At 37.6% G+C, this 15,066-nt stretch overlaps 1 protein-coding gene across 1 annotated transcript in view; it reads right to left on the reverse strand.

Annotated features, from left to right (window-relative positions):
• Positions 1–15,066, reverse strand: part of LOC126262458 (Bardet-Biedl syndrome 4 protein-like) — a 135,837-nt gene that overhangs the window by 44,051 nt on the left and 76,720 nt on the right. The window lies entirely within an intron of this gene.

Consider the following 15,066-nt stretch of genomic DNA (forward strand, 5'->3'; position numbering starts at 1 on the left):
ACCACTTGTATGAATATCAAGAGCTCAGATGGCAACCCAGTTCTAAGCAAAGAAGGGAAGGCAGAAAAGTGGAAGCAGTATATGTTGTTGTTGTTGTGGTCTTCAGTCCTGAGACTGGTTTGATGCAGCTCTCCATGCTACTCTATCCTGTGCAAGCTTCTTCATCTCCCAGTACCTACTGCAGCCCACATCCTTCTGAATCTGCTTAGTGTATTCATCTCTTGGTCTACCTCTACGATTTTTACCCTCCACACTGCCCTCCAATGCTAAATTTGTGATCCCTTGATGCCTCAAAACATGTCCTACCAACCGATCCCTTCTTCTGGTCAAGTTGTGCCACAAACTTCTCTTCTCCCCAATCCTATTCAATACCTCCTCATTAGTTACGTGATCTATCCAGCTAATCTTCAGCATTATTCTGTAGCACCACATTTTGAAAGCTTCTATTCTCTTCTTGTCCAAACTAGTTATCGTCCATGTTTCACTTCCATACAAGGCTACACTCCATACAAATACTTTCAGAAACGACATCCTGACACTTAAATCTATACCCGATGTTAACAAATTTCTCTTCTTCAGAAACGATTTCCTTGCCATTGCCAGTCTACATTTTATATCCTCTCTACTTCGACCATCATCAGTTATTTTACTCCCTAAATATCAAAACTCCTTTACTACTTTAAGTGTCTCATTTCCTAATCTAATATCACCCGATTTAATTTGACTACATTCCATTATCCTCGTTTTGCTTTTGTTGATGTTCATCTTATATCCTTCTTTCAAGGCACTGTCCATTCCGTTCAACTGCTCTTCCAAGTCCTTTCCTGTCTCTGACAGAATTACAATGTCATCGGCAAACCTCAAAGTTTTTACTTCTTCTCCATGAATTTTAATACCTACTCCGAATTTTTCTTTTGTTTCCTTTACTGCTTGTTCAATATACAGATTGAATAACATCGGGGAGAGGCTACAACCCTGTCTCACTCCTTTCCCAACCACTGCTTCCCTTTCATGCCCCTCGACTCTTATAACTGCCATCTGGTTTCTGTACAAATTGTAAATAGCCTTTCGCTCCCTGTATTTTACCCCTGCCACCTTCAGAATTTGAAAGAGAGTATTCCAGTCAACATTGTCAAAAGCTTTCTCCAAGTCTACAAATGCTAGAAACGTAGGTTTGCCTTTTCTTAATCTTTCTTCTAAGATAAGTCGTAAGGTTAGTATTGCCTCACGTGTTCCAACATTTCTACGGAATCCAAACTGATCTTCCCCGAGGTCGGCTTCTATCAATTTTTCCATTCGTCTGTAAAGAATTCGCGTTACTATTTTGCAGCTGTGACTTATTAAACTGATAGTTCGGTAATTTTCACATCTGTCAACACCTGCCTTCTTTGGGATTGGAACTATTATATTCTTCTTGAAGTCTGAGGGTATTTCGCCTGTCTCATACATCTTGCTCACCAGATGGTAGAGTTTTGTCAGGACTGGCTCTCCCAAGGCCATCAGTAGTTCTAATGGAATGTTGTCTACTCCCGGGGCCTTGTTTCGACTCAGGTCTTTCAGTGCTCTGTCAAACTTTTCACGCAGTATCTTATCTCCCATTTCATCTTCGTCTACATCCTCTTCCATTTCCATAATATTGTCCTCAAGTACATCGCCCTTGTATAAACCCTCTATATACTCCTTCCACCTTTCTGCCTTCCCTTCTTTTCTTAGAACTGGGTTGCCATCTGAGCTCTTGATATTCATACAAGTGGTTCTCTTCTCTCCAAAGGTCTCTTTAATTTTCCTGTAGGCAGTATCTATCTTACCCCTAGTGAGAGAAGCCTCTACATCCTTACATTTGTCCACTAGCCATCCCTGCTTAGCCATTTTGCACTTCCTGTCGATCTCATTTTTGAGAAGTTTGTATCTCTTTTTGCCTGCTTCATTTACTGCATTTTTATATTTTCTCCTTTCATCAATTAAATTCAATATTTCTTCTGTTACCCAAGGATTTCTATTAGCCCTCTTCTTTTTACCTACTTGATCGTCTGCTGCCTTCACTACTTCATCCCTCAGAGCAACCCATTCTTCTACTGTATTTCTTTCCCCCATTCCTGTCAATTGTTCCCTTATGCTCTCCCTGAAACTCTGTACAACCCCTGGTTTAGTCAGTTTATCTAGGTCCCATCTCCTTAAATACCCACCTTTTTGCAGTTTCTTCAGTTTCAATCTGCAGTTCATAACCAATAGATTGTGGTCAGAATCCACATCTGCACCTGGAAATGTCTTACAATTTAAAACCTGGTTCCTAAATCTCTGTCTTACCATTATATAATCTATCTGATACCTTTTAGTATCTCCAGGATTCTTCCAGGTATACAACCTTCTTTTATGATTCTTGAACCAAGTGTTAGCTATGATTAAGTTATGCTCTGTGCAAAATTCTACCAGGCGGCTTCCTCTTCCATTTCTTCCCTCCAATCCATATTCACCTACTATGTTTCCTTCTCTCCTTTTTCCTACTGACGAATTCCAGTCACCCATGACTATTAAATTTTCGTCTCCCTTCACCACCTGAATAATTTCTTTTATCTCGTCATACATTTCTTCAATTTCTTCATCATCTGCAGAGCAGTATATAGAGGGTTTATATAAGGGCAATGTACTTGAGGACAATATTCTGGAAATGGAAGAGGATGTAGATGAAGACAAATGGGAGATAAGATACTGCGTAAAGAGTTTGACAAAGCACTGAAAGACCTGAGTCGAAACAAGGCCCCTGGAGTAGACAACATTCCATTAGAACTACTGATGGCCTTGGGAGAGACAGTCATGACAAAACTCTACCATCTGGTGAGCAAGATGTATGAGACAGGCGAAATACCCTCAGACTTCAAGAAGAATATAATAATTCCAATCCCAAAGAAAGCAGGTGTTGACAAATGTGAAAATTACCGAACTATCAGTTTAATAAGTCACAGCTGCAAAATACTAACGCGAATTCTTTACAGACGAATGGAAAAACTGGTAGAAGCCGACCTCGGGGAAGATCAGTTTGGATTCCGTAGAAATGTTGGAACACGTGAGGCAATACTAACCTTACGACTTATCTTAGAAGAAAGATTAAGAAAAGGCAAACCTACGTTTCTAGCATTTGTAGACTTGGAGAAAGCTTTTGACAATGTTAACTGGATTACTCTCTTTCAAATTCTGAAGGTGGCAGGGGTAAAATACAGGGAGCGAAAGGCTATTTACAATTTGTACAGAAACCAGATGGCAGTTATAAGAGTCGAGGGGCATGAAAGGGAAGCAGTGGTTGGGAATGGAGTGAGACAGGGTTGTAGCCTCTCCCCGATGTTATTCAATCTGTATATTGAGCAAGCAGTTAAGGAAACAAAAGAAAAATTCGGAGTTGGTATTAAAATTCATGGAGAAGAAATAAAAACTTTGAGGTTCGCCGATGACATTGTAATTCTGTCAGAGACAGCAAAGGACTTGGAAGAGCAGTTGAACGGAATGGACAGTGTCTTGAAAGGAGGATATAAGATGAACATCAACAAAAGCAAAACGAGGATAATGGAATGTAGTCGAATTAAGTCGAGTGATGCTGAGGGAATTAGATTAAGAAATGAGACACTTAAAGTAGTAAAGGAGTTTTGCTATTTAGGGAGTAAAATAACTGATGATGGTCGAAGTAGAGAGGATATAAAATGTAGACTGGCAATGGCAAGGAAATCGTTTCTGAAGAAGAAAAATTTGTTAACATCGAGTATAGATTTAAGTGTCAGGAAGTTGTTTCTGAAAGTATTTGTATGGAGTGTAGCCATGTATGGAAGTGAAACATCGACGATAACTAGTTTGGACATGAAGAGAATAGAAGCTTTCGAAATGTGGTGCTACAGAAGAATGCTGAAGATAAGGTGGGTAGATCACGTAACTAATGAGGAGGTTTTGAATAGGATTGGGGAGAAGAGAAGTTTGTGGCACAACTTGACTAGAAGAAGGGATCGGTTGGTAGGACATGTTTTGAGGCATCAAGGAATCACAAATTTAGCATTGGAGGGCAGCGTGGAGGGTAAAAATCGTAGAGGGAGACCAAGAGATGAATACACTAAGCAGATTCAGAAGGATGTAGGTTGCAGTAAGTACTGGGAGATGAAGAAGCTTGCACAGGATAGAGTAGCATGGAGAGCTGCATCAAACCAGTCTCAGGACTAAAGACCACAAGAACATTATTTGCAATGCTACAGAATTACTCACTTGTTACATGTAAGTCTGACACATAAATTACATAATTCTTGTTGAGCTGTGTGATATAATGTCATTATTTCACTTATCACTGTAATTTACAATATTTGCAAACCACGTCTGGATTTCTATGCACAAAACACCTCTTGCCCTTTATCTTTCATATATTGTTCAACATAAGATTATTTGAAATAAAATAAATTGTTGGAACCCTGAACATAATGGTAAATGAACACAGGTTCATGTAGATGGATTGCAAAGTAATCTCTGTAGTGAGGTTATTTTGGCTTCTTCATGTTTCGTCCCCATTCTCTAATGATATTAGTAATCTGTTCTCAAACCATCAGAAACTGTTGCAGCATTCACCTCACCATTGCTCTGAAAATATGGAAAGTAGTTGGGTACCCATAAGATGCTGAAACTATTCACTGACTAATATTGATGCAAAGTAAATATAACAGTTGTTTTTAACAAGTTGTCTGGGTTACTAACTTTTGAGCATGCAACTGGGAACTCATCGTTTCATATGATATTTTGATAGAAAACCTTCAAGTCATTGTTAAGGTGAGGCAGTGACAGACTTATGAGTGTAAATTCATTACTGTTTATCACATGACACTGTAAAATTATGTGATATACAAATATACAGTAAAATATCAGAGCATGTGCATCATAGATGACAGAGTCAACAGAAAAAGTGCAACAATCAGAGGCAAGAAATGCATCATACATGAAACTGCACAAACACACAGAATAAATAATAAATAATAATTATTATTATTATTATTATTATTATTTCTTTCCTTTCTCAGACATTATGTCTGGTTAAAAATGGAAAGTGACGTGGACCTTGATCAAGCGCGACTTCCTTTTAACTGTACGCTATGTGTTACATTGCATTTAGGAACTTTCGGGTAATTGAACATGTATCAATAATTACAGATTTCTGTAGTTGTATATATACGTTTGGATGTATTGCGTTGATGTACTGGTGGATATTGTGTGGTATGACTCCTGTAGTTGATAGTATAATTGGTATAATGTCAATTTTATCCTGATGCCACATGTCCTTGACTTCCTCAGCCAGTTGGACGTATTTTTCAATTTTTTCTCCTGTTTTCTTCTGTATATTTGTTATATTGGGTATGGATATTTTGATTAGTTGTGTTAATTTATTCTTTTTATTGGTGAGTATGATGTCAGGTTTGTTATGTGGTGTTGTTTTATCTGTTATAATGGTTCTGTTCCAGTATAATTTGTATTCATCATTCTCCAGTACATTTTGTGGTGCATACTTGTATGTGGGAATGTGTTGTTTTATTAGTTTATGTTGTATGGCAAGTTGTTGACGTATTATTTTTGCTACATTGTCATGTCTTCTGGTGTATTCTGTATTTGCTAGTATTGTACATCCGCTTGTAATGTGATCTACTGTTTCTATTTGTTGCTTGCAAAGTCTGCAGTTATCTGTTATGGTATTGGGATCTTTAATAATATGCTTGCTGTAATATCTGGTGTTTATTGTTTGATCCTGTACTGCAATCATGAATCCTTCCATCTCACTGTATATATTGCCTTTTCTTAGCCATGTGTTGGATGCGTCTTGATCGATGTGCGGTTGTGTTGGATGATAGGGGTGCTTGCCATGTAGTGTTTTCTTTTTCCAATTTACTTTCTTTGTATCTGTTGATGTTATGTGATCTAAAGGGTTGTAGAAGTGGTTATGAAATTGCAATGGTGTAGCCGATATATTTATATGAGTGATTGCTTTGTGTATTTTGCTAGTTTCTGCTCGTTCTATAAAGAATTTTCTTAAATTGTCTACCGTATTTACTCGAATCTAAGTCGCACTTTTTTTTCCAGTTTTAGCAATCCAAAAAACCACCTGCGGCTTAGAATCGAGTGCAAAGTAAGCGGAAGTTCTGAAAAATGTTGGTAGGTGCCACCACAACTAACTTCTGCCGTCGAATATATGTAGCACGAAAACCTCTGTGTCAGTAAATAAATTAAAAAAAAAAAAGTGGAAGACGAGCTTTTTTCTCCGCCCCGAGTTTCGAAAACTGCATGTTCATACACTATCCAACGAAGTAAATACAAATTCCGTATTTTTCATTTTCGAATGTAGCAGCATTTCACTGTACTACGAAAATCTGACTGGCAAGACTGTTTGGGATGTTTGTCAATATGGCCAACTGAATTTTTTCCTACCTGTGAGAAGAGATAGTTGCTAATAGGAACTTTTATGAATTGTGAATCACATGCAGTATTCTCTTCACCATAAGATAATATGAATATAAACATTTTGCTATGTATTCTTTCATGTTTGCTGCTATATCATTTAAATCCTGTCTGCCTAATAAACTATGACAGTAGAGTGAGACAAAAGCAAACGCGGAAGAATATACATATCATGTCACGTTTATATTCGTATTATTCTTATGCCTAATAGTGATACAGTCAGAAATGAAGCACGGTAATTCACTAGATTTTTAAATCTAACATGACTAATTTCTGAGCAGAATGTAATGTACTAAAGAGGCGTCTGCAAAGATTTTCAAACGGAGAAAAATTTTCGCTTAACTCTCATTCAGAACTCTCTTTTTTTTTATTGTAAGCGGTGGCAGCGCGCACAAAAGCAAGTCATGCCGCGAGTGGCGACATGCCATGAACACTCATTATCAGAATGCGATCAACAATGCATGACACAGTACAGTAATGCATTTTCAGCTTAGAGTGACGTAAACAACTATAACAAAGAGAATGGCACTTATCAGATCAAAGAAAATAAGCAATCAATTCAAACCAGACGAAGCACATGAAAAAGGAAGGGTACCCGTATAAATACGGACGGAGCACCTGACACATAGCAATGGCTACCTGGTAAAGCTTAACTGCTAAGCTTACGACTACTGTAGCTGTATCATCAGTCATTCAACCTAAATTGTGTCTCATATTACAATGGACCAACTCTGTTTCGATTTGGAGGTGGGGCCTAATACTTTTCTCTCCCCTTGAATGTCGAGTCTCAAATTTCAGGTGCGGCTTAGATTCGGGTAAATTTTTTGTCCTTGATTTTGAGTCTCATTTTTCAGGTGCGGCTTAGATTCGAGTAAATACGGTACCTGTCCATAATGTAGGTTTTTTTATGTCGATAAATCCCCTTCCTCCTTCCTTTCTGCTTAATGTGAATCTTTCTGTTGCTGAATGTATGTGATGTATTCTACATTTGTGGCATTGTGATCATGTAAGTGTACTGAGTGCTTCTAGTTCTGTGTAACTCCATTTCACTACTCCAAATGAATAGGTCAATATTGGTATAGCATAAGTATTATTATTATTATTATTATTATTATTATTATTATTATTATTATTATTACAAAAACCATATTGCTGCTCAGTATAAGGTGCAAGCATGCCATTGTTCATGAGGAGATGGATATCCATAAAAACTGGTGACAAGTCACAGAATACCAAACAATGATCTTCCAAAAATGTCTGTCCATAGTTTTTAGAGTTAAGGCATTAGTGGACACCAGGAATGGTATAAAATGGAAGTCATCATCCCAGTGGGTTATGTTGTCTTCCAGAGGCATTTACATTGCTCCCTTTACCAAAACATCCTAAAAACTGAGGAAATGCTAAACATTTGAAAGTCATAATTCATGCAGTTGCTGTGAGAAACATAGTATTCAGCTACAGTGACAGAAATGCCTCTGAACTTTATAAAACTGCTGATAATCTATTCTTTGTTCACCCACAGTCATGGAGGTTTTGAGATAACACTGCCACCTGGTATCAATATAGGAGAACTTTGGATCTGATGTTTATGTAAGCCTGCATAATAGTGACTCCTGGCATCCATTTTTTTAACTATGCAGGATCAGGATACAATTTTAAAACTAATTTGATGAAAGCTATGTGCCTTGTATGAACAACAGTGATTGTGTTTAACTGTTATAGTGAAGGGTTAAGAATGTTTAATTATATCCCCTAGTGTGTAAATTGTTATATTACCGAGTTGGTTGGTGCACACATGTACATTATACGCTGAGATGAACACTGCACTGTTCTTAATATATATTAATGACTTTCCATTCTGTATTCACGAAGATGCAAAGCTGGTACTTTTTGCCGATGATACAAGTATAGCTATCACACCCAACATACAACAATTAACTGGTGAAATTGTACACGATGTGTTTCAGAAAATCATTAAGTGGTTCTCTGCAAATGGGCTCTCATAAACTTTGACAAAACACAGTACATACAGTTCCACACAGTAAATGGAATGACACCATTAATAAATATAGACTTCGATCAGAAATCGGTAGCTAAGGTAGAATATTCAAAATTTCCAGGTGTATGCATTGATGAGGGGTTGAACTGGAAAAACCACACTGAAGATCTGCTGAAACATTTGAGTTCAGCTACTTATGCTATTAGGGTCATTGCAAATTTCGGCGATATACATCTCAGTAAATTAGCTTACCATGCCTATTTTCATTCTCTGCTTTCGTATGGCATCATATTCTGGGGTAATTCATCATTGAGTAAAAGAGTGTTCATTGCACAAAAGCGTGTAATCAGAATAATTGCTGGAGCTCATCCCATATCATTCTGCAGACACTTATTTAAAGAGCTCGAGAGCTTCACTGTAGCCTCACAATATATATCATCACTTATGAAATTTGATATTAACAATACGAATGAATTCAGAAGTAATAGCAGTGTACATGGCTACAACACTAGGAGAAAGGATGATCTTCACTACTCAAGGTTAAATCTAACTTTGGCTCAGAAGGAGGTAAATTATGCTGCCACAAAAGTCTTTGGTCACTTACCTAATAGCATTAAAAGTCTGACAGATAGCCATATAGCATTTAAAAGGAAATTAAAAGAATTTCTTAATGGTAACTCCTTCTACTCATTAGATGAATTTTTGGATATAGTAAGTGGGTAATTTCCCCAACCCCCACAAAAAAAGAAACAAAAGAAAAAAAATTAAAAATATTAAGTGTCATGTAATATTTTGTGTAGTGTAATGTCTTGTATAGACACCTTTTATTAAACTGACATGTTCCACATCATTAGGAAGTGTCATATTCATGATCTATGGAACAAGTACTAATCTAATCTAATCAGCCAATCCACCTATCTGTGCTAAGTAACCTTCATTGGGCTGGGATGAAGCAAGTGGCCTGCCTTGCCCTGTGCTAATTAATTCAGAAGTGCTTCTTGTCATGTCTCTTTCAGTCAATCTGAGATTTGTCACCACTGAAATGAACATTATTGAAGTTGTAAAAAAAATTAGTTTCTAACTTTGAAACTTCTTTGCAAAGTTACTGATGTTAGAAATCTACAGAGATTTAAAGAGGACTTCTCATTCAACTGTTTTCAAATCAATTTTGGTACCCCACTCCAAAAAATCCAAACTTTCAAACTGTTTGGACTGATAAAAACTATCATTACAGCTCTAGTTGAGTCATAAGACTGTAGTTTCACCCTTGCTGACACAGATGGTGCAGAATAGTCAGTTTCAGAATCTGTGGAGGAGTTACTGCTTTTGTCAACAATGAATAACTGATCCTCACTGTTGCTCTTTGTATCTCCATAATCTCTGCCTCAGTGCAACCACAGTTTTCCTTGTTGAACAGATGATGAGAAACACACTGTGATGCAATTCTGATGAACAATAAGACATAAACCTAAGCTGAATGGAACAAAATGAGATCACAACAGACAAAGTACCAAAATAAAACTTAGATACAGGATAGAAATTCGCTGTATGCTTAAACTCAACAGAACGCAGGTGCCTCTCATCAACACTGACGGGTTAGCCGGGGGAGTCTTAGTTGACTTGTCAATAGTGCTGAAGAACAACCCTGAGGCTCCACTTAATAACAGCACCTGGGGAGAGGAAGAGCAAGTTCAGTTAAGTTGTCAACAGTAGTCAAAGGGTTAATTCCTTGATACCTGTAACTGTGCATTGTTCAGTAATGTATAGGTGAGCTAAATTGTTCCAACATGTAATTAGCGTAAGAAATGAGGAAGTTCTTGTCAAGTAATATTGTTGCTGGGATGTGCTCTGGGCTGAGTGTAGACAGTTGCACTGCAGAATATTATTTTGTTAATGTGTGAATATAATTATTGACTGGGCTACTAATTTAATTTATACTCATAAATCACGATGAATGTCTGGCATCTGAAATAAATACACAAACGATGAGTGTCAGAAATAAATATGGCAAGTGAAATGTGAGATGAGCAGAGCAAGACAGTGTCAGTATTGAAGTATAGTAAGATGTTGTTACTTTATTTATTTATTTTTATTTATATGAGTATGAGACAATGCAAGAGTGACAATACATGTTACCATCAGTATGCGAGCACAGTGATTTTGATTGGATTTTGTATTTGCCAGCTCATCCAGATATTAAAATTCAGCAAAATAGCCTTTCATGTCTGCAATTTGCCTTCAGAAACAATGATTTTTAGCTGATTCTTCATTTCTACCTGCTCAGTATCAGTAATGGAATTTCTATTTCTGTATAATTATTGACAATTCAGGGTAACATTAACTTGGAAACCTGATTAAGATGTGGAGTGAAGAGCTACAATATAAATTTTATTGGTATTAAAGTAACTATTTTATTGGTTATAGGCCAAAAATTTTATGGTGCTAATGATGAGATTGTAACTGGACAGTTCTTACTTTCTTCTGTGGGACACCAAATATTACACTGCAGTCTGGTAAGTAATTTAAAGTTACGATGTGTGAGGCCAGAGACGCTGGAGTTGGCAGTCGTGAGTGCATGAGGTGTGCTTGTTTGTGTGGAAGTCTGAATGTTGTGTGTGTGTCCTCCTTACTGACAAAGGCTGTGACCGAAAACTACAGGTGATTGTCTTTTAATCATGCCTGTCCACAACTTGACATGTGTTCTTTACAATATGTAGCAATATATCTTTTCCTATGTTGTTGATTCTTTTAGTATGCTAGATGTCTGTTGTACACAGTCACACAAAACTTTGTAGATTCCTATCGTTTACCAAAAAATTCATCCTTCACAGCCCTCACAAAGGTTTCCATCTTGGTCAATTGGCTGAAGAGAACCTCTGTTCAAACATTTTCATGAATCTAGCACTTTTAAAGGAACATTCCTTACACATGCAAGAAATACTATTTAACATTTTCCCATGGTTGATTACACAGCTCTACAAAATAAAATTTTTTTTTCGTTGCCAGGGAAGTTTGAACGAAAATGGGATATTGTTATGATACTCATTCCGAGTATATTTGTACTTTTTCCAAATTGGCTCTGGTTTTTGAGATATAGGTTATTTGTGGAAATGAGAGTTTCATGTGGATAATATCGACTGCAGGGTCCATATATGGTGTAATGTATTTGCTACCTGTTTTTTAATTAGTGATATTGTACTATATTTATTAAACAATTGTGCTCAGGGAGTGCATCTGTGTGGTTGAGGATTACATCATGCAAACATCACACTGTCAGCATGTGTTCAGTCCTGTTGTGCGGTGCGTGTGTTGAAGATATTGAGGGTTGTGCAGATTTGAATTCGGCGGTACTCGACATTCATTTGTTGACCGAGGTAATCCCCGCAACAGCCGATAGGTAGCGTTCAGTGTAAACAAGAAAAATGGCGATGGTCGAAAGTCACACACATGTGCAGTGCAGCTTCAAGGAGATAGAACATTTTCATCGTGACGTAGCAAATAAGAGGTGAGTATTCATTTCACACAAAACAATTAATGATGTTTGTTGAATGTGATTGACATGCAAATACAAGAAAGTTCTGTATAATATGTAGTATTTGTGCAATTTTGTTTTAGGAAAACATGAGTTCTTCACGCCGTCTTTGCGTGAACCATCCAGATGAGTTCTGCTACATTTGTGGTGAATACGTTCTTCAAAAGAACAGGAAGAATATCACTCCTTTTGTGAAGGAAGCGTATCTGGCATATTTCGGAATTAAACTTGGAGATCAAGACAAGGCGTGGGCACCCCATAAAGTTTGTAAATGCTGTGTGGAGTGCTTACGGCAGTGGACAAAACGAAAAAGGAAAAGCTTAAACTTCGGAGTGCCTATGGTATGGCGAGAGCAGAAGAACCATACAGATGATTGCTATTTTTGCATTGTTAATGTGAAAGGTTTTAATAGGTTCAAAAAACGAAAGTGGGAATATCCCGATTTGGAGTCAGCAAGAAGACCGGTGGTGCACAGCAACGATGTTCCTGTACCAACCTTCACAACATTACCCACGCTAACATCATCAGATGACGATGTGCACGGCGAGGAATGTACAAGTAGTGGTTCGGAATACGAAGGACGTGAGACACAACCCCAGCAGTTCGACCAGAAGGAGCTCAGTGACTTGATACGAGAACTCAATCTTTCAAAGCAAGCATCAGAACTCTTAGCATCCAGGCTTAAGGAAAAGAACTGTCTTCATCCAAGTGTTAAAATAACAGCTTACCGGACGAGAGAAGAAAACCTACTTCCATACTTCAACCAAGAAGAGGTTATAGTGTATTGCAGCAATATACCTGGACTTTTACTTGAATTGGGGCTGCCGGAATATAGACCAGAGGACTGGCGTCTCTTCATAGACAGTTCCACTAGATGTTTAAAATGTGTTCTCCTACACAATGGCAATCGTTACGCATCTATTCCAATTGCCCACTCAACAAAACTTTGTGAAGCATATGCTAACATCAGGATGGTTCTGCAGAAAATTCAGTATATGCAGCACCAGTGGTTGATTTGTGTTGATTTGAAAATGGTGAACTTCTTGCTTGGACAACAAAGTGGATACACAAAGCACCCATGTTTTATCTGCATGTGGGATAGTAGGGCAAAGCACGAACATTGGAAGCAGAAAACATGGCCTCCAAGGGAACATATGGCTGTTGGTGAAGAAAACATCATTAATGAACCTCTGGTTAGTAGGGACAAGATTGTTCTTCCACCATTACATATTAAGTTAGGACTAATGAAGCAATTCACCAAAGCTTTAGACAGAAATGGTAATTGCTTCACATACATCTGCAATACGTTCCCTGGACTCAGTAGTGAAAAACTTAAGGCAGGAATATTTGATGGTCCTCAAATTCGCAGGCTCATCAACGATACCAATTTTACAAGTGTCATGACTGTCACTGAAGCATCGGCCTGGAACAGTTTTGTCGCTGTTGTAAAATGTTTTTTGGGCAATCATAAAGCTCCCAATTACGAGGAACTGGTCAAAAACATGCTCACTAACTTTCAAAACTTAGGAGCTAACATGAGCATAAAATTGCACTTCCTTCACAGCCACTTGGATCGATTTCCTCGTAATCAAGGTGATTTCAGTGAGGAACAAGGAGAGCGGTTCCATCAAGATATGAAAGGAATAGAGGAAAGATATAAAGGAAGATGGGACAGGCATATGATGGCAGATTATTGCTGGAATCTGCAACGTGACTGTTCTGAAGAGACCTATAAATGGAAAGCGTGCAGGAAGCGGTTCGTCATGGACGGAAAATGATATACTTATAGAGAAACTTTTCAATTATGTTTTATACGTGGACAAATGCCTATCAGGTTTTCATAGATGCTATTTATAAAGATTATTTTCTTTTTTCATTGTAGTTTGTAGCGCTCGAGTTCAGTATTAGCAATTTTTTCTAATTTTTTGAATAGATCGTGCATTATCTCAAAAACTAGAGCCAAACTGCATAAATGGTTGCTATATTCGTCCTCAGCACCACTAACCCATCCTAAAGCCACTCAAATATCCTTGGCAAGAAAATGAGTGTTGCCCAGTGTTATCATTATTTCTTTAAAGACTTTCTTAAACGTTGTGACGAATATTGAAGTTTCTTGAATACCAGTTGCAGGTACATTAGTTTGTTAAGCAAGCTGTCAGCTTCAGGCATTATACAGGTCCTATGAGCCAATGTTCTAGGATTGCCTGTAATATAAAAAATAGACAAGTGACAAAAAATGGATCCATCATAACAAGCCGGAGAGTAAATGGCAGAACATGGAATGGAAACATCCAAATTCACCGTGCAAGAAAAAGTGCAAGACCCAACCATCCCCTGAAAAACTGATGCTTAAAGTTTTTTGAGATGCACAAGGTCCAGTACTGGAACATTATAGGGAAAGGGGCACAACAATATACAGTGTACATTACAGTGAGATCCTTACTGCCAGGCTAAAGCCTGTAATTCGAAGCAAACGCCGAGGATTCCTGTCAATTAAGAAAATAGGAACCACTGCTGGAAAGAACTCCAGTGTCTTCACACAGGATATCAAATGACTTTTCACTTAATCCCCAAATAGTCCAATTCCACAGTTTTCTCAAATGAAGAAATCTCTAGTTCTAAAAGCTGCCATTTGTGTCAGTTTTTAAACAATCCTGTTTGCTATCCTGTCATAAGTATTAGTTTCTTGGATATATAAAAATTTTTGGGAGCAAATACTGATCCACAGAAGTCTGTTATTAGCTTTTTAGCCTTTTTTATGGCTCTGTACTTCAATCAGTAAAAATGGAACCCTTATATGATGACTTTGTTTTCCGTCCATCTGTCTGTCAGACTGTTACAAACCCATTTTCTAAGGAATAAGTAGTTATATCACTCTTACAAACCCATTTTCTCAGGAACAAGTAGTTGAATCAAGTTGAAATTTGTCACACATCGTTTGTTGTTGCAAAAAATTGAAGCTGAAGCTTCTAAGTCAACGTAATCACAACATATGGCCATTTATGTCACATACTTTGATAGCCAGAAATTTGCTCATCAAAACCTATAGGGTACTTCCCACTGGCCT

This window comes from Schistocerca nitens, chromosome 6, assembly GCF_023898315.1.
Source record: "Schistocerca nitens isolate TAMUIC-IGC-003100 chromosome 6, iqSchNite1.1, whole genome shotgun sequence".
NCBI classification, from domain to species: Eukaryota; Metazoa; Arthropoda; class Insecta; order Orthoptera; family Acrididae; genus Schistocerca; species Schistocerca nitens.